Consider the following 19,146-nt stretch of genomic DNA (forward strand, 5'->3'; position numbering starts at 1 on the left):
CTTATTGTAAGAATACTCCCTCCCACTTTTAAAGAAAGTTAACTAAATAGCTGTAATGACCAAACATCCATCATCCAGCTATGCAGTTCTGAGCTATCAAACTGATACTTAAGCAGAAAAAAAACCACATACCTGGGCTGCCTAAAACTGCTGACTGTTTTAACACAAGCTTGACAATTAATTTGGGGTATTTCACTATTAGGTCCCATTAGGATGTATTGACTACACAACTGAAAGTGATAGCTGAGTAAGTGCAGGTGATTATTATCTAATTTACTTTGATGTGTAAACTGAAGGCACAGTCACAATCAATAGAAGCTGCTGTTGGTACTTTAGGCAGGTCAGTTTTCCAAGGCTGAAAGAACAAATGAATAGAAGCTGTACAGAATAAATGTGAACAAAGATGTAAATAAACGAATACCCTCTTTAAAAAAAAAGCAAGTAAAAAGTTCTAGAGGTTTTCTGTTTCTCCCCTCCTGGTCCTTTCTTTGAAAAGGAAAAACTCATAGCACCAAGCTCAAGTCAGGAAATGCAAATAAAAGGTATCAAAAGAAATATAGTTCAGCTCTCATTAAGAACTATAAGAAGTTATTAAACTGTGTCTGGAATAAATTAAATATTACCAATAGAATAAATACAGAATTAGAACACTATGTTTCCTGCACATGATGTAGGAAAGTGTTTAATACCTATTTCCACTCTATGGGATTATTTTACAATGACAACCATTTCCTTCTCTCTCATTAACTACAGTATAAAAATACTAAGAAAAATTAAACACTTTAAATCTTCAAATGTACACCAAGATAACAGAACCATCCACAAAGCTATTACAGTTGTAAGAGTCAACTCTGAGGAAAATTTGGAGCAATGAAGAAGTTCTGGAGCATTACAGTTTTGCCACTAATTTGAAAGCATAAATTGAATGATCTTTGATAGCACCTCCAAGTAGTCAAACCCTAATCCTAAAGCAAAATGAAGAGACAAAGGACCTCTCTTAAAAACCCACACAGCATACCAACAGATTATGGATATGCTATGGTTTTAAGGAAGACAAACATGAACAAACTAAAACATTTGTTCTTAGGTGCAAAAGTTCTCAAGTTTCCTTATGAGTCACTTGAGGGGGGGGAGAACATAGACAAAAAAAAAGAGCAATTTCAGACAAAACTGTGAGGGCAACACAGCCCTAACAGTCAAACGGTTTAATGACATTGGAGGAGGAGCTGCCACACAGCAGGTGTGCCCTGCCACAGCCTGCTTCTATGGGCATTGCAAGTGAGGGGTTTTTAGATGATACAGGCTGCACATCTTTTAAAACAGTGAAGGATCAGTCTTAACTAACCAGTAATTTAGAACTGTACTAACTTCACCTTGATGCTACTCAACAGCCTGCCCCAGCACACCTCAAACCCTTTTCCCCTCTCTATCGCCCACCGTTTCAGGGCACAACACCATGAGGTTTGGGGTTTTGTTTCTTCAACCGGATGTCTCTTGACAGCTTCTAAGCAATGTTTACTTATCTTGGCCCCACAACATATCTGATATTTCAATCTCTAATGCAATTACAGTTACACTTTGCATCTTGCGTTACAGAGTAACTGCAAACCGGAAACCTCAAGACTAGTTTAGTGGTAACAAATGTCTGCATAGCTCAAAAAGAGTACAAAAATTAAGCCTGCTTTTGTCTTGTAAATGGCTTAGAAGTCTTTTAAAAAGACACACAAAGAAATGAAGGAGAATACAGATTAGACACACCCAGAAATGCACCCTTCCTCCTAAGGAGTCAGTACAGCAATTTACCATTCAACAAGAAAGAAATCTCACTTTATGTATGTTTATATAATAACATCTAAAAGGATGTTTGCAAAACCCCATGTTTCCATGAAGCCTATCACATGAATCAGCCTGCTCAAATGAAATAAGCAGGGACTGCTTCAAACAATCTTTTAAAATGTAAACTTGCCATTTAAGGAAAAGCAATAGTTTTAATCACAGTCTGAATCTACTTGGCAAGACCCATCTGTGTTTTGCATGCAGCCCAGAGTCTTAGCAATGACCATCTCTGATGGCTGTAGGTGATGCCTAGGCCCTTTACAGCTCTCCAAACCCCACTCCGGTAGGAAGGTGTAGCACTAGTGTCTACCAGGCAAGATCAGAGGGGATGCCCTCCAAGTGCAAAGCCCTGCTAAGAAGGACTTTGGAATACTGGTGGATGAAAAGCTGGACATGATCATACAACACATGCTCACAGCCTAAAAACCAACCATATCCTGAGCTGCATCAAAAGTAACACAGCCAGCAGGTCAAGGGAGGTGATTCTCCCCATCTACTTCACTCTGGTGAGACCTCCCCTGGAGTACTGCATCCAGCTCTAGGGCCTTCAGTACAAGAAAGACATGTCTTCCTTTGGACATGCTCCAACAGGAGCATATACAAAGGAGGGCCACAAAAAAATGTTAACATGGAACATCTCTCCTATGAAGAAAGGCAAATAGAGTTGGGACTGTGAGGAAACTCTGGGAAGACCTTACAGCAGCCTTTTCAGTACTAAAAGGGAGCTTATAAGAAAGATGGGGACAAATTTTTTATGAGGGCCTGTTGTAATAAGACAAGGGATAAGGTTTTAAACTAAAAGAAGGTAGATTCAGACTAGATATAATGAAGAAATTTCTTACAATGAGGGTGGTGAAACACTGGAGCAGGTCACCAAAGAGCATGCACCATCCCTAGAAACATTCAAAGGCAGGTTGGACAGGGCTCTGAACAATCTGATCTAGTTGAAGATGCCCCTGCTTATTGCAGGGGGGTTGGAATTAGATGACCCTTCCAACCCAAATTACTCTAAGAAAGCAGCAGATACTTTAGTCTGCTACCTCTCTAGTAGCAGAAAAAAAAAGCCATCTGGGCTGTTACAAGGTAGGCTGCTGCAGCACCGAAAGAACACAAATCTGAGATCTGGTATTCTGTTAGCTCGCATTAATTCAATACCACCCTAATTTTATACAATGCTCACTCTGTTTCATGTTGCGACCTTCACACAAGCTAACCTTCACAATTGCATATTTTTAAAATTTCATTAGTCATACTGCTGTGCCACAGAATTTCCAAATGCTTAATTGCTGTGACCATCTTTAAAACACATAATGCTAAGTACTATCTTTCCTATTTATGTGATAAGCACTCTGCTGTTTCAGGAAAATAAGTTTTTAAAACTCTTTTGATGTCTTACTTGAAAAGAATATTTCTATACGCCTATTATAAAGTAGGCACTGTTCATTTTTAGCCTCTGACAGATGATTTAAATTTAAAATTCTATTTCAAAGGACAAAAAGCTGGTGTTCTACCAGAACAAGCTGGTATTATAACAACATGCATTAAAGTTCTGCAATATTATAAGTTATAACTTTCTTATGCTTAAAAGATAGATAACAATAGTACAGAGAAAATACTCTCAGTAAGTCTTTAACTAAGCTGAAACTGAGTGTGGTCACCACTGCACAAGGCAAAGGGCTTATAATAAAAGCCTGGCTCAAGTATTTCCATGAACATAGGATGACTATTAAGAAATTGGCTAAGGACAGGTTTAAGGGATAAAAGCAAATTAAAAAAAACCCTAACAACAAAAAACCCAAACAAACATATGTCAGTTTGTTTTGTTTTTTTTTTTACCTTTTTTTTTGTTTGTTTTTGGTTTTGCTGTGAGGCGGGGTGGGAGTGTTTTAAGGTATTTGTATTTTTATGTCATTCAGAAAGTAGAACAAAGATTAATGGACAGTACAAGAAATCTTCCACAGACCAAGCATAAAAATGCTAAAATAGATTTCTGTAGTTAGTTGAATTTGGGAAGAAGTTATTTCTCTGCATCTTGAAGACTATAAAAAAAAATTTTACCTTTTCATACCCTTTTATTACATACCTATCAGAAAACATAAGAAGTGTGAATCAGTAAATTACCATCACTCGTTTCTGTCTGTTGAAAGAAGGCGGGGGGGGGGAAGTGGGAATAACATCTGAATATAAAGGAACACCTGACTGCAGACAGTCAGCTAACATCCCTTCCTACAAAGCCCTTCCTCCACCCTTTAGCCTCCACAATGGACCTGCCATATGTCTTCAGCCTCCCTTTCCTGCATCTGCTGCTGCAAACTCCATCAGCAGGCATGGCTCAAGCAGGTGCTGGTGGTGACTGCAGGTTCTTGCTCTGCCTCCATCAGCAGCCTATGCAGGCGCAACTACTGTGAATGACCCCATCTGCAGTGACGTTTTCCACTACTAGGGCAAAGAGCTACTTCGTGCTTTATTTTGAAGGCATTGCCATCAAGAGCAGTGGTTTCACACATTCTAGAGAGCAACAGTAAAATACAGTCCGTGTAGAGAGGACTTCCTCAGACCTTCTGGCTGCAAACAGCATGAATCAAATAAGGAGGCAGCAGCTCTTTTAGCCTGTATTTCTTGGCTGCAGAGTAAACACATCACAACCCCAAATGCTGCCTCACATTTAGGTAAATAGAGAGAGAGGGTCAGAAGGGAGTAGTGGCTCACCTTTTCCTGAATTCTTTTAAAAGGAGTTTCAGGAAAGCCATGCAGTTAATAAACAGCTCAACTGCACTAAAGGAAACTTTTGGGAAAAGAGACCTCATCTCGCCTCTAAAACAGCAGCAATGATGAATGGCCACATCTCCACCGTGGTTTATGGGTGTTTCTACTACGTCAGAGAGACAGATAAGCTTAATATTTGCCAGTGTTGCTCTGGACTGCTCTCTCTCCATTCCTCTCAGCTGATAGCTTACCTATACATTTAGAAATACATGAAAACAAACAAACAAAACCAAGATAGAAGAGAATGAAAAGTCCAGGAAGAATGTAACATACATTACGTGTCTACACAAGATGAAATTACAAATCATTTTACACCTACCAACCTCTCAACAGTCCTTACTAAAAGTGGGTGGGAGGGAGCCAAGCACATAAGATCACAGAAGAAAAAACAGACCCTTTACTGAGAGAACATTTAGGTAGTATTATCTATATGACAGATTGGTGAAACGAGAAGAACAAATTAAGTGCACCACACTTCATGCACTTCCATCCTCAACTACTGATAAACCTACATTCTTGCCTTGAAGTTAAAACAACGAGCCACTCTGGATCTGGTGGACATCATGAAATTTTATAAAGTAGACATCCTTGAATTTCTTTCAAGATTCCAAAGAAAACACAGGTTGTAATGATTTGCTTCCACTGCTGCTTCTTTACCCCTATCTCAAACATTCAATGGTCTACAGGAATTATAGTTCACTGGAAGTATTAGTACATTTATGTACTGTATAAACAAAGAACAGTCCTCAGACATAAGAAGTTTAACCTTGATCTTGTGCAGAAGGACAAAGCTCAGAATCACTGTGGATTGCTACATTTTGCTGCTAATCCTTTGAAACACTGCTACCTACTTTTCAAGGGATTTCACTTTAAACTGTCTATAAAATGCTGAAAATAAAATTGAACTGCTGACCTTCTGTTCCCCAATAGAAAAAAAATCATATATTCGCTTTTTAACTAGAAAGAGGAAAAGATGTTTGTTCAGTTCAAAAACGCATTTATTCCCAACCAACGCTGTTTAAGAAAAAAAAATAAAAAAAGAGTACATTGTCTATTTCTAGACAATGTTCACTTTATAGTCTTAAGCAATTTATCAATTGCTTTATAAAAAAGCCCATTCAATCCACCTCATGACAGCAGGAAAATGTGAAAAATACATATATTAAAACAATTTTCAACTTTCTAGCTCAAAGAGCACTAATGTGCTCAGATTCTGTTCCTGTGAAGTTTCCAGTTTACTGTCATTCCAAGTACTGAATAAATTCTTAAGACTTCTGGATTTTTTTTACATGTCATCTGGACCAGAATTTGTATCCAATACAAACAGGTGAACGCAGAAACAGCAACAAAATATTGAGATACTTCTCAATTTAACTCTCAAAGTTCCACAGATTTATACCTCAATTTGGGGTTGCTGAATGCCTATTTCTCATATCTAGGCAAAGAGCCGGTTTCTAAAAGTACAGTCTTTGAATAACACAGGTAAAAATAATCGCCAGATGCAAGATACCATTCTTGACTCTGTGCTTATGGACATAACTGAAGAGGCAGCTTGAAAGATAGTGTTAGATTTCATTTAGAAACAGCTAATACCATTAAATTTATTCCTATATAAATCTGCACATCTTCCTGAAGAAAATTGGATGATGAGATAGTTACTCAGAAAGCTATCCTTTTAATTTCCTGTTAGGACAAGTACCAAAAGAAAACTCAATTTAAATGAAGAGACACTCTTGGATCTTTTCTCACATGTAAAGTGACTGCTGCAGCTTCAAGTCAGATTCAAGTCAGTCAGTCTCTTGTCAGAATGACTACTTTGCTAATGCTATACAACTGGGAAAGTACCAGCCCAGCCAAGAAATGGGCATCCCAGTCTCCTCCTAAAGTTAGCAGTTCTCCTTCCATCTAACAGCTCTTCAGAGTCAAGTCAGGAATCCTCTCTTAGCCCTCCCAAAACACAAGTGCAGATGAAACTCTTTAATCCTCACACTTTCCCAAATAAAACAGGTTTCAAAATTACCTGTCCCATAGCTCTTATAAATCCTTTGAAGTCGAGACTATTTTTGGTATGGAATGTTGGCAGCATTCACTTATTCAAATTATTTCCTACATATCTTCCTCCAGTTTAAAAGAGGTCCTCTTCCAATAAGTAGTGTTTGTGAATACTCTGCCACACAATTATAGCAGCAATCCATTGTTAATTCCTCAGATGAAAGAGAAGGGGGCAAATCCAAGAGAAAAATACCATTCACTGAAGGGTGAAAGGGTGAAGGGGACTTACTGAAACCCTTCTGCCAGACATGCTCTAGAGAAAGCAGGCTCATGTGGCACGTTAGGATACTCCTTACTGGGAACTCTTACCTTGCAGTTCAGGTGTCGGCTGCTCTAAGACTACTTAGGCAATCTGAAAAGTTGTTCCCCTACTATTACCCCAACATGATTTTTCATTGCCCCAGAACTGATGATCAAAAATACCCCCAAACTTCCAAAAGTAAACTTTTAGCAGATAAAGAATAGGAATATCTTATTTTTTCTGTAGAAACAGTTACCTAAACCCAAGAATAAGCAATTAGAAGAGTCTACACCTCTATGAGCAAAAAACACATTCAATAGAAACCAATGTTGCCTGGCAATGCCAGACTCATCCTCCTTTATTTCTACTCTCAGCTCTCGTGCTTGAACAAAACTGAATCCTTCCAAACTCCTCTAAATCTCCTACAGTTTTATCTTCTGCCAGGAATTTCTTCACAAGGCACTTTTCTGAATAAAATCTCCCCCCAGTAAACAAATCTGTTCAAAATTAAACATCTGGCTTTGGCTGCTACATCACATTCCCCTTCATGCAGAAATGTTATGTGCTCTTACACCAATAAGATGTTCTAACCTCACATGCTCGCAGACACATTTTCTTCCCCACTCCCACTAGATAACAAGAAAATGCATCAACAAATGTGGAAGGCAAATAATAGCAGCCAAGTAATTTTCAAGCATGGGAAGACACTGTGGGTATTAATATCTGCAGTAGAACCAAGATTAAATAAAGGAAAAACAGGTTCATAACCTTAGGTCTGAAATTTGGAAGTTCAGCCACAGAGTCCTCGTTCCCTCCAGATTAATACAGATTTTTTAATTTCCATTGCTACTGAGTATCAATAAAAGTGACAGTGCCATCACTGTTTCATACATGAGTTTAGCTCACAGCCACACAGAATATTTAGTACTTGAGAGCTTCCTGTAGTACCTCAGTATTACTTGTAATAAAAATTCAGAAGCAACATGCCACAACTTTGTTATAAGTAATATTACAGCAAAAGTAGTCAACTCCTTCATTACCTAAATCAGACGTTACTAAGAGAAGCCAATAGTGTTATGCAAACCTGGGGAACCATGAAAAAGGCTTCTTAAGGAAAATTCATACATAAATATTGGGAGCTGTGGAGCAGTATATGAAAGGAGTGGCAAGTTACAATCCCTTGACTCATCAAAAGTAGAAGCAAGTATATAAAAAGAATTACAAATTACCTTACTGTGGGGGACAGAACAACCAGGGAAATGAGGAAAACCATATGCATTCCCTCTCCCCCCCAGGACTTCAGGGAAAACTTAGAGCAGAGACATCTCTCCCTTTCCTGCACCACAGAACCTCTGAATGCTTCTAGTGACTAATACCAAGCATTTTTATTTGTTTTTGTTCTTATGCCTCTGGTTGAAAATTAAACCCTGAGGAACAGATCTTGGACTGAAGCGTTGCCTATTGCCTTGTTTCTGCTCTTCTAGCATATAATACATTCAAGGTTCAAAAATTCAACCCTGAAACCATGCTTTAGTTCCATGAAGGTAAACAGCACTGTGTCACTGCATCAAATGCTGCCTTCAGGTTTCATTCATCCCATTTGTAAGGATTCTGCAGTATCAGTCATGGTGCTGACTCAGGCTGGGGAGATGCCACCACTTGCAGGCCACATTCCTTAGTCTGACCAGGGATCTGCTTTATGCTGCCATTTTTCTCCCCTCCTCCTAAACCACAGTCATAGAGCACGTCACAACCACCTACTGATCACTTTACAGACAACTTTTTTCCTGAAGAATATGCAGCAGCAGCCGCTCCTCACACAACTGGAGATAAGGCTGGCACACATATGGGACACACCAATTTTGGCCACATGATGATCTGTTACTAGTTACAGGTTAAAAGGCTCTCAGCTCACAAGTCAAGATTCCTGAAGTTTCAGTAATGTACTGCAGTCAGAAAGTATGTTATAGCAGCCATGCATCTGAAGAGTGCCTGAAGCACAAAGTCAGCAGCTGAGAATGCAAGTTTCCATTACTCCTTTGGCAGTAAATTCTGTTTCTAAGGCGCACAACTGTCAGAGTCTTGCTTATGAACTAGATTCAAAACCAGTTTTATAAACATGCATATATACACACACAGAGATTTGTAATTCTAGTCAAAACATTTAAGTTAACCCAAGGATTTCACACCTTCTTCTTCTGAGGTAAAACGCTTTAGCTTACCAAGCACCCTCATCTCCATCATCATAAACTAGCACTCTAGGAATAATGGAACAGACCTTTACAGTTCCTATACAAATCCAGGACTGGCAGAAAATACCATTTCATGATCATCAGGGAGAAATAAGAAAAAAAAACTAACACTGACTGTTTAATCTTGAAAAACAAACTCAGAGATCAAATATAAAGAGGTCTAACCCTCACTCAACAGCATTTTTGGGGCTGCTACATGATAACTTGAGAACTAATGGTATGAGACAACCCAGCTTATCAGGGAATGTGCTAAGCAACAAAGAGTTACTGATTTGGTTCAAGATGGAGAATTCAAAATCAGTAACTCTTGGGAAAATCTGGATCCCCCAACTACCTGCTGCTTCAGGGAAAGGATCCCTCTAACGTGACCTGCCACAGCCTGCATGCATGAGAGGCAGTTATTTAATTTACCTCTCACGCACACAAGAACATATAGGAACAAAGCTGTTCAGATGTCTGTGTTTCACATTAAAAAATTGGGCTACAGGTAAATTTTGAAGGTTAGTAGGAAGAGGTAGGACAAGAGGTCACAAGAAAAAGACACGCTAAAAAGAAATGCAAGGACTCAAACTAGTTAGGAAAACAGCCCAGTGTGAGTAGCAATGACTGTAGCAGGAGATCTGCTGGAAGGATTATGCATACAGCTGGTGAATAAGAAAGCAGGAGTAGGATCATTTAAAAGAAAGGAGGGGGGAGAAGAGGGTGACAGAGCAGGTAGAAAATGAGCTGCACAGAGGCTCTATTATGGGGAACAGCTCAGAGCAGCTGACACAGACAACAGCCTCCAAAATTAGGAGGTGTAAAATGAGAGCTGCAGGAGATCCCTGAAACAAAAGGGTGTGAAGAGAGAGCACAAAGGAAAGTAGGCATTAAAGCCGGGATTCTGCAATGTCTTACAATGAGACTCTTAAAATCAGGGAAAGAAAAATAGACTACGAAAGGTTTGTATTTGTATTCTGTGTTTTGTGTTCCTACTAGCTTAAAAAGAAACAGGACAAGCTCATTTTCTCAGTCCTCTCTGCTTAGTACAATTCAAGCTTTGTTACTACAGTGCAAACAGTAATTGTAATCCAAGATTAATTAACAGAGTTATTAGAAACAGAATTCCACAGCAAATATACCACACTAACCTTTAAATATTTTCTGTTCTGTGAAATTCACTGATTTCAGCAGTTATCCAGAGTGCCCCTGGGTAACACACAAAACCATGTGCCAGATACAAAAACAACATGAACCAAGCATACAGTCTCTCCTTAGTCATTAAAAACACAGTATTTCAGCAGGCAGAACTGGTTTTTTTAATATGATAACACTCTTGAATATGTACCGTTTGAACATGATGTTATATGGAATATATTAAGAGCACTACTGAAAATACACATTACAGTTTTAGCTCTATTTCTACTACACACCAATTCTAACATGAAAAATTAATCATTTAAAGTTCCCTCACCAGGAACCTGCCTCCACACCAGGAGAACTGCCTTCCAGCCATTATCAAATGGACGAACAAACCTTCAACTGATTTTATAAGTGACCTACACCAACACTGGCAGCGTGCCTGCTCTGCAAAGCAACAGCTCAAGCAGTCAGCCCTAAAGAGCTACAAAACAGAAACCTGAGGGGAGGAGATCCCCAGGAGGTATTTGCAATCAGGAGATGACAACAGCTCCTTTATGGGACACTTAGAACTTGGAGTAACTGGTGACCTCAGTGGCCTCAGCTGCTAATCTGCTTCCTCCTTCAGGAGGGTTTTGGGATCACTGACTCCCATCCCACGCCAATACAGCCCTATCACACTACACAGGGCTGGCACAAGGACTCCTCCCACTCCCCACATCCCAAAAGCCTCAAGCTGACTTTCCCTGACCTATGCCTCTATGTACAACACTCACCTAAGTCATGAATGCTTTCAGCATCCCTGCGATGTAGCTTAACTGCTTAAGATTTCTTAAGATCATACTCTAAGTTGCCTCTCAAAAGTGCAGTGCACATTTAAGTCTTCTAACTGAAACTGGCATAACACAGGGATATATTTATTTAGAAACCACAGGAATAAGGGCTCAATAACCTGTTCTGCCAGCGCCATTCCTTTAACTGCTGGTTAAGACACCAAGGTTGGTTGCTGTACTCAGTACTCGCTGTACTGAGTACTGTACTCAGTTCACAAATATACTTGGGCACACGCTTAACCTTAGCTTACTCCTATATATCTACTTTACATATATAGCTTAGCTCATATGATATATTCATGCATTCTTTCCAGCAGGCAAAGCTTTTTTTGGCTCAGAAAAACTGACACGCTGGATAAGACAGCAGCCAAAGTCCATACTGGCTATCAAACCGCAAAACTACTTCCACCAGGAAAAATGCAGTCATCGTTTTATTTTTTTAACTGAATTTTCATGTATTGATGAAAGCTGTACAGTGCTCTCCTATGAGGAATCCATATTAACTGCAGTTAAAGCATACTGAAAAGGCCATTTGTGGACCATAAAAGCTACTGTTGGGATCTACAAACCTGAGTTGCACCTGAAGCTGTCAAAGCTGGAAAAAAATTAGACAAGTGATTATTAAGAATCTAATTTGACATTATTAGTAAGTAAAAGCATGCATGTATTTTCAGAAACAACTACAATTACTAAAAACAGAAAAAGAAAAAATGTAAAAAAAAATCTAAAAGAGAAAAGTATGTAATTCATGGAAGATAAATTTATTTGGGAAGTATATCTGGTAAGTGGTATGAAAGTATTCTTCCCTCCTGTCCACAATTACAGGTTAGAAAGTATTATACCACTAGTATAACATAATAGGCGGTAGCCTACAAATTCATTTACTATACTAGATGTCTGTAACTGTGTTTAAGTAATGCTAAAATTGCATTCAAAGGCTTAAAATCAACACTTCAGGCACCTGGGATAACTGATGTAATTACAAGAAACTTTTAAGGGAAAGGAATCCAGACATCCACTCAGTACATACCTTTCGTTCTTATTGTCGGAATCAAAATTTCTAACATAACTAACTCATATGAAACACTAAGAAAAGGTATTGCTTATAGGTGTAACATTCTGATCCACAGAAATCCACCAAGAAATATTTCCATGCAGCATCACAAAGAGTTCCATCAACCTGAAATGTTTGTATTGCTTTTTCCTCTTTAAACAAGGAGGAAGATCAGTCTTTCAGAAACCGTGAGCAGGTCCCCAGACTCACAATGTCAGGAGCCTATTTGTGTCACAGTTGTTCTGAGTGCATTTACAGGTTAGGCTTTCCACCAAATGTTGTGGTACTGTAGCTACAGACATCTGATCACAGTTTGGCAAATTTGCTCAGTATTAAAACACTGACAACTTTGCTTGTACCTGTTTGCTTCTGGTCTTATCAAACGATCTCACTCCTGTGAGCAGATGTATCCCTGAAGAACCAAACAGGACCTTCCATACAGGTGCGTGAAGTCTCAAAAAATTATCCTATTAAAGAACATTTCCCAGAAGATTTTTATCTTCACCACTCAAGGCACATATTAATATTGCAATCACTTTTCAAAATATTCTATTGTGAAAATACAAGATGCAACTTATTTTTTGATTCAAAACTGTAAGGAAATGAGGAACAAGTTTAAAAGCACAGAACCCCACTACATACAATATAATTTCTAAAATAGGTCAAATACTTTTTGGATAATTTCAGATTTGCAACAACTGAATGATCGCAATAAACTGCCAGAACGTTAGACTTCATCTGTAACTTCATACTAGTTTAATTGCAGAAACAACAGATTTTTTTACATTTTTAAGTATGCTTTCCATGTAGTTCTCTTCCAGGAAAAGAAACAAAAACAAACAACTGAAAAAAAAACAGCTTGCCCAGACAGATTAAGGATGAACTGGAAGATCTTGACACCCACATACTCAAAAAATCATGTAAGGGCACATTATTGTCCACAGTTCAGTGAATCTTAAGAATATTTTTTTAGTGCAATTTGTGAATATTTACTCTGTTGTTAATCTCATTTCCCTTTCAAAGGGCAAAAGGTTTACTATATTCTGCTTTATGCTTTACTGAACCTACATCTAGGCAGTTGCTTCCTTGTGGGAAAAGCATTAGAATGTTCCATGTTTTGAAGAATTATATCTTTACCAAGCTAAATATAGTCCATCAGAAATATGCACACAAAGAATGGAAATAGAGATAAATATTAATACAAAAGTTAGATTTAATTTTGTTACTGAAATTAAGTGTTGTCTTATTGGACACAGCAAGTATACTGGGTACCCATCTTTTAAAGAACAGGGAGTGGAAGAGACACCCCTATACCTCCTGCCAGCTGAGATGTTCAAACAGTTCTTCCTCTGCTTCTTCTTTTCAGTGAGCTATTATCAATTTACTGCCTTTTGGGAAAGTATATAAAACCTTCACCTGCTGTCAACACAGTTCAGGTATGGTTGCTTTCTCTCCCTCCTCCTTGTTTTAAAGGGTAGAAGAAAAAATTACTCCATAAGCCAAATATCACAGAAATAAGCTCAACACTTAAAGATTACTCTAAACTCAGAATCCAGATTACAAAGCAAGCAGTGGATTTTTTTTTATTATATTCACTGATTATTTAACTAAAAACTATTATAAAAAAGGACACGGGATTCCAAAGATAAAACTCCAAAGAATGTTATAGTACACATCTGAAATAGACACAAAATGTGGGACATAGTAAGGTACAAACTTAATTTTGAGTTGAAATTTTTCGTAGAAAAATTAGAATAATTTTACTATAGTTAAGTCTACAGTCTGATGAATCATTTGCTTTAGGGTCAACATGTTTACTTTGCTTTTACATTAACAGCCTTTGCAAGAATATTTTAATTTTGCTACCTACACAACACAGAAAAAATATAAAGAACACTTAATGGAGTTTCTATTCCAGAAAATTATTACAAAAAGATTTCTCACTATTCATCATTAAGCACAAATACAAGATGTTCAAAACTAGATGCTGATCTGTTGGAAAGGCCAGGGTTATAAATGTATTCATTTCATTTAAAGACATATAGTGGATAATTTGAAAACACAGTGCAAAAGCCATCTGTAGCATCTCAGTTTTTATCCTAGTACTTCAGAATTTCCTTTACAGTTTGAAGGAAACAATCATCTGCAACAGCACACGTAGACACTTTATTTAAGACTGGATCACATTTTTAATTCTAACTGGCTCACCTGCACTTTATTAAACAAATTAAGTCTAATTTTAACATCTGATAACACTTCATTGAACAAGTATTTAACAGAACTCACAACAAATATCAAGGCACATGAGGACTTCATACACTGCTTCCCATGTGAAGGCTCAAAAATGTCAATAATTAGCCTGCATAACTTCCTTCTGAAGAAGGTAACATTACTTTTATTTTATAAACAGAGAATTTGAGTAAGAAATAATAAATCCACCTGGCAAAGTAATGAATGAAACTAAGATTCTTAGTTTTCTGCTCCATGCTGCAGCCTCAGAGTGCTGAAAGTTCACTCTGTGTTCAGTCTTTTTGTGTTTATTTTTTGGGACACTTGTAATAAGCTTTCATTTTATTAAAACTTTCTATTAATAAATCTCTTCTGAGCCACAGAGATCAACTACAGTTACTAGAAACAGACAACAGGGTATACAAATTAACAGAAATGTAGCCAGTCTCTACCACAAAATGAAGCCTATGGAAAACATCAACTTCATTAGGTTACTTCAGATCTTCAGAGACAGTCCAGGAAGATACTCTTGATGCAATGAATGCAATTCTGTTCCACTCCCACAGAAAACCCACAAGCCTTCTTTCTTCTCAATACTTTATAAGCTATTACTTAGTTCTTAGAATTCAATCAAAGAATAATATTAAGCCTGCTCCACCATAGGCCATGGATGGCTGCTACTCCTCCATACCTCCCACACCACCATGTCCTTCCCTACAATGCCTTCAGGAGAAAACATCCCAAGTCAAAGCAGTAGGTAACAGGAGACAGGAGCCAAAAAGAAATGGTAGCAATATCCAGTACTTAATTAATAGTCTGAGCCTATCTTTTTTTCTTGTCTTTTTTTGAAAGTAAGAGTTAATACTGATTTGTCTCAGATCACCGAGGGAAAAAGACTTGCTATTTAATCATCTAGCCAGCAGTTAAAAAAAAATAAATTAGAAATACTATGCTACATAAAAGCAAAACCCAAGCAATACACCCAGTTCACTTGTTACCTTTAGTTACAAAAATAACCACTGAACTTGAGCCACTCACCTTTGGCACACTGTTAAAAGGATCCAGGCAGTGAAAGGCAGGACTCTCCAACAAAGGTACGTACACCACTACCTGAAACAACAACCACCACATATTTTATATTCGGCACTAAACTTGGAAGACCTTTAGCTAGGTAACTTAGTCTTAATACTAGCAGAATCTCCTAAAAGCAGGCAGAATGGCTCTAACTTGATCCACCTGTTAAGCACAAATAGAATCCATCTTCAATTTACTTTTTTCAATGAATACAGGGCCAATTTAACCACAGTCAATCCAAACCATCTAGGGGAAAAAAGATACTAAAAACCCAGGCATCACAATACAGAGAAAAATCAGTCAAGAAATGGAACTAAGAATTCAGCCCAGTTTTAGAAATATTATATTTTTTAAAACACCATTATTTACTGTTGCCTTTAGTTCTACATTAGTCAGTTTAACCTGTACATACTTCCTAAGAAAATGGAAACACCATTACACATAGAAAACTGAAGTACATCAGCAAAAGCATAGCCAGCAGTTTTGTGAGACATGACTCTTTCCAACCATAAGGCACTCACACACATTCAGATATGTAATCCAGCTGCATTACTACTTTGTGTGGTTTGGGGTTGTCTGGCACAAGAGATACTGACCCAACACGAGTGAGCTCTGACAGAAGTGGTGAAGCTTGTCATACCACACTTCGCTACATCAGTTTTCCTACCCAGTTACACACCTTAACCGTGCTCCTGCTGAAAATTGTATTTGAAATTATAGAACAAATATCAAGTAAATGGGAAAGATGCTTCAATAAATGAAGCAACATTAAAAGCCTGAGGCATGACAGATCTATTTTCCTACCAGCTGAGTGTTTTGTAGTACATGCTTTTCCCCTGTCAATAATGCAAGAACATTTTTAATACTAAGGGGAAAAAGTGAGAAAACAAAAGTAACTTCATTTTTTGTTACAAGATCATCTGAGGTAGTTTCCTCCCTTTCTTACCTCACAAGTCATCTACCACCCATTACCATCCACCACCGAATACTGCACCAAGCTTCAATTTTGTTTAGGATTTTTTATTGTTGTTGCTTAAAGGAAAAGCCAACACCTCTCTTGATTATTGCTTCCACCTTCAGAAATGCACATTTACATTTAGAACTTGCATTTGAAAATGAGATGAAAAACAGGACTGTTAATCACAAATACAAAAGTAGCTTTTTCAGGTATTTATTAAGTCAACTGGGGAAGTAGTACAGTTGAGGAAAATAAGAGTCCAAATTCCATCTAAACACATAAGAAAAGAATGAGTCATGTGTTTATCTCAGTATAACAATGCTAACTTCCTTCTCTACAAGAATGGTTTTATTTTCACAGCTCAACTAACGTACATTAAAAGTAGCTCAGGATGTTAATGGTGATAGGGCAAAGAGCCAAAGGAAGAAGATGCACAAGAAAACCTCATTCTTACCAATACTTCAAATGAAACACTGATAATCTAACACACACATAAGCACAAGATTCAGACCAGCCTCTGTCCTCTCTGGGCTCAATTCCATTGTATTGTGACCTTCTATTTTTCTCTTGCTAAAAATCTTCACTTTGCTATGGAAGAGCCAGAAGAAGTTTTCTGCTAAGAGTCACACAGAGTCTCACTTCCCCAGAAGCGCAACCAATTTCAATCCACACCCCCACAGCCCAAAGCTTTGCCTGCAATGCAGTGAGTTGCAGAGTGACTCAAACTCACGATGGAAACCTGGATAGCAAATAATTCACTTATACTTTAAATATGTTTTTTGAAATAACCTTTCAGTTACAGAAGTTTGAGATCTTTCTTCTTGAAGGGCAGTCAATGGAAACAGTGGTTAGGGTATGAGACTATCTGCTCCACCTAGGAGGCTTGTACCGTAGATGGGGTTTTCTGGTTCTGCTGCTGCATCCTACCAGCCAGGACTCTAACAGCTGCATTTTATAGCAAAGCCAGACTGGGGAATGAATAGTTAAACTTGGAATATGAAAGAATCTCCATCAACCTTCAAATTAAGTCAACAACTTCTTTGAAATGCAGCAAGGCAAAAGAGTACAGAGCTGGGCAGTCATGTGTCCTGGTATCATGAGTTCCTATTACTCCTGTACTGCCCGGTGTGACATCTAGTTGTCATATCCCAATCCTAACACCAACACTATTGCAGTAGTGTCAGCCCTGCTGCATATAAAATGTCACAGTTCCTTACCATATGTGACTGCCTCCATATCTTATGATTCCTGTGAGGCCTAGAGCAGAAGAACAGAAGATGACCACAAAGAACAGGAATAGCAGAATATAGGAACTGGATGAACATGTGATTACAAACACACAAGGCAGAAAGGCAAAACTATCTACATTTGAACAGCAACCTCAGTCGTTCTCCTTTGGTTTCTATACCAAGGTCTTCAGAACACAAGGGCTATATAAGTTCCACAGCAAAAAGTACTCCTAAATAGTCAGAAATAAAAATTTGAACTTGATGCTTGAAAAAAAAGCATCAGAAGATGAGTATCAGTAACATCTAATAAGCACCTTATATTTAATTGTGTAATCTTTAAAGATTACAACCTTAAGAATAAATTAGTGCTCTTGTACTGATTACATTACAAATAACATCCAAAGTTATTAATCACCTTTCCTTTCACTAATAGCTCTGATGTGCCCCATTTTCTTTATCTCCATGGTTAAAATCCAGATTCAGCATTGCAATGACTATTTCAATGACAGCTCTCTCAGGCTCTCTCTCTAGTACTTGACTACCTCCCATTTAAATTCTGACATGAAATAGCTAAAACAATCTCTGATACTTAATATGCTAATACACAAGAATGATCTGACCATAAACCTGTAGTGCACAGAGTGGGTATTTTACCTCTGATGGTTAAGGCATTCAAGTGACTCCAATAACTTCGATAAAATTCAACAACTGACATATTATTGGTGACCTTCTGGAGAACAAATGAAAAGCATCACATTAATACAAATTCTCCTGTGGAGAAGATCAGGCTGGCAATCTGCCAGTTCATTACACCATCTAGCTCCACTCCAACATTAAATATTGCCTTCGTTTGTAATTGACTGAAATGCACTGGAGCAATTGCAGGTAACCACTTCAGGCTATTAAAGTATTCCATTAAGACTTCTCCATTAGGCAGATATTTCAAATGAAGTTATGTCAAAATAGGCTACACTCAAAATATTTTAACTATGCAGACAATTGGGCAAGCACAACCCAGTTCCCCAGAGCAGCTCTCAAAAGCTTGATGCCTGAATTTGCTTAAAGGGAAAAGAAACTCTCTAAGTTCATTTAAGACTCTAGTATGAGCCGAGTATTTTAACCTCCTATTCATATATATATATATATATATATATCTCCTCGCAAAAGTCACTTAATATTGCCTTCTTCTAAAGCTAAGAAAATAGCAATGTTAAAATATGCAACTATTAACTCTGATAAGTTAAGGCAATCACTGAATACTACATTTTAAAATTACGTATGAAACACAGATAACAGCAAGACTGGATTCACATAATGTATAAGGTTTCAAAAAGGCAGCACATTGCAACATTGCATTACAATGTGTATAGCATTCTGAAAACAAAACAAAATTTAAATCTTTTCATGCTATACACTCTACACAACTAAGATTTTCTTCTCTAAAGATTTCAGTTCCTTAACATCAAGAAGGTAAGTGAAATGGGCACAAGAACAGGCTCACTC

The 19,146-nt window shown here is 37.8% G+C and overlaps 1 protein-coding gene across 3 annotated transcripts in view; it reads right to left on the reverse strand.

Moving 5' to 3' along the window:
• The window catches only part of NCK2 (NCK adaptor protein 2), an 86,202-nt gene that overhangs the window by 39,172 nt on the left and 27,884 nt on the right, over window positions 1–19,146 (reverse strand). For 2 of the 3 annotated variants that reach the window (XM_057422197.1, XM_057422198.1), the window contains exon 2: window positions 15,421–15,492. The gene's annotated coding sequence lies outside the window, so the exon portion shown is untranslated. The remainder of the gene's footprint in view (window positions 1–15,420; window positions 15,493–19,146) is intronic. The other variant, XM_057422196.1, reaches the window with a different exon arrangement.

The sequence above is a fragment of the Pezoporus wallicus genome, unplaced genomic scaffold, assembly GCF_028554395.1.
Source record: "Pezoporus wallicus isolate ANWC-B61680 ecotype Strahan unplaced genomic scaffold, APGP_CSIRO_Pwel_v1 contig_5785, whole genome shotgun sequence".
Taxonomy (NCBI): Eukaryota; Metazoa; Chordata; class Aves; order Psittaciformes; family Psittacidae; genus Pezoporus; species Pezoporus wallicus.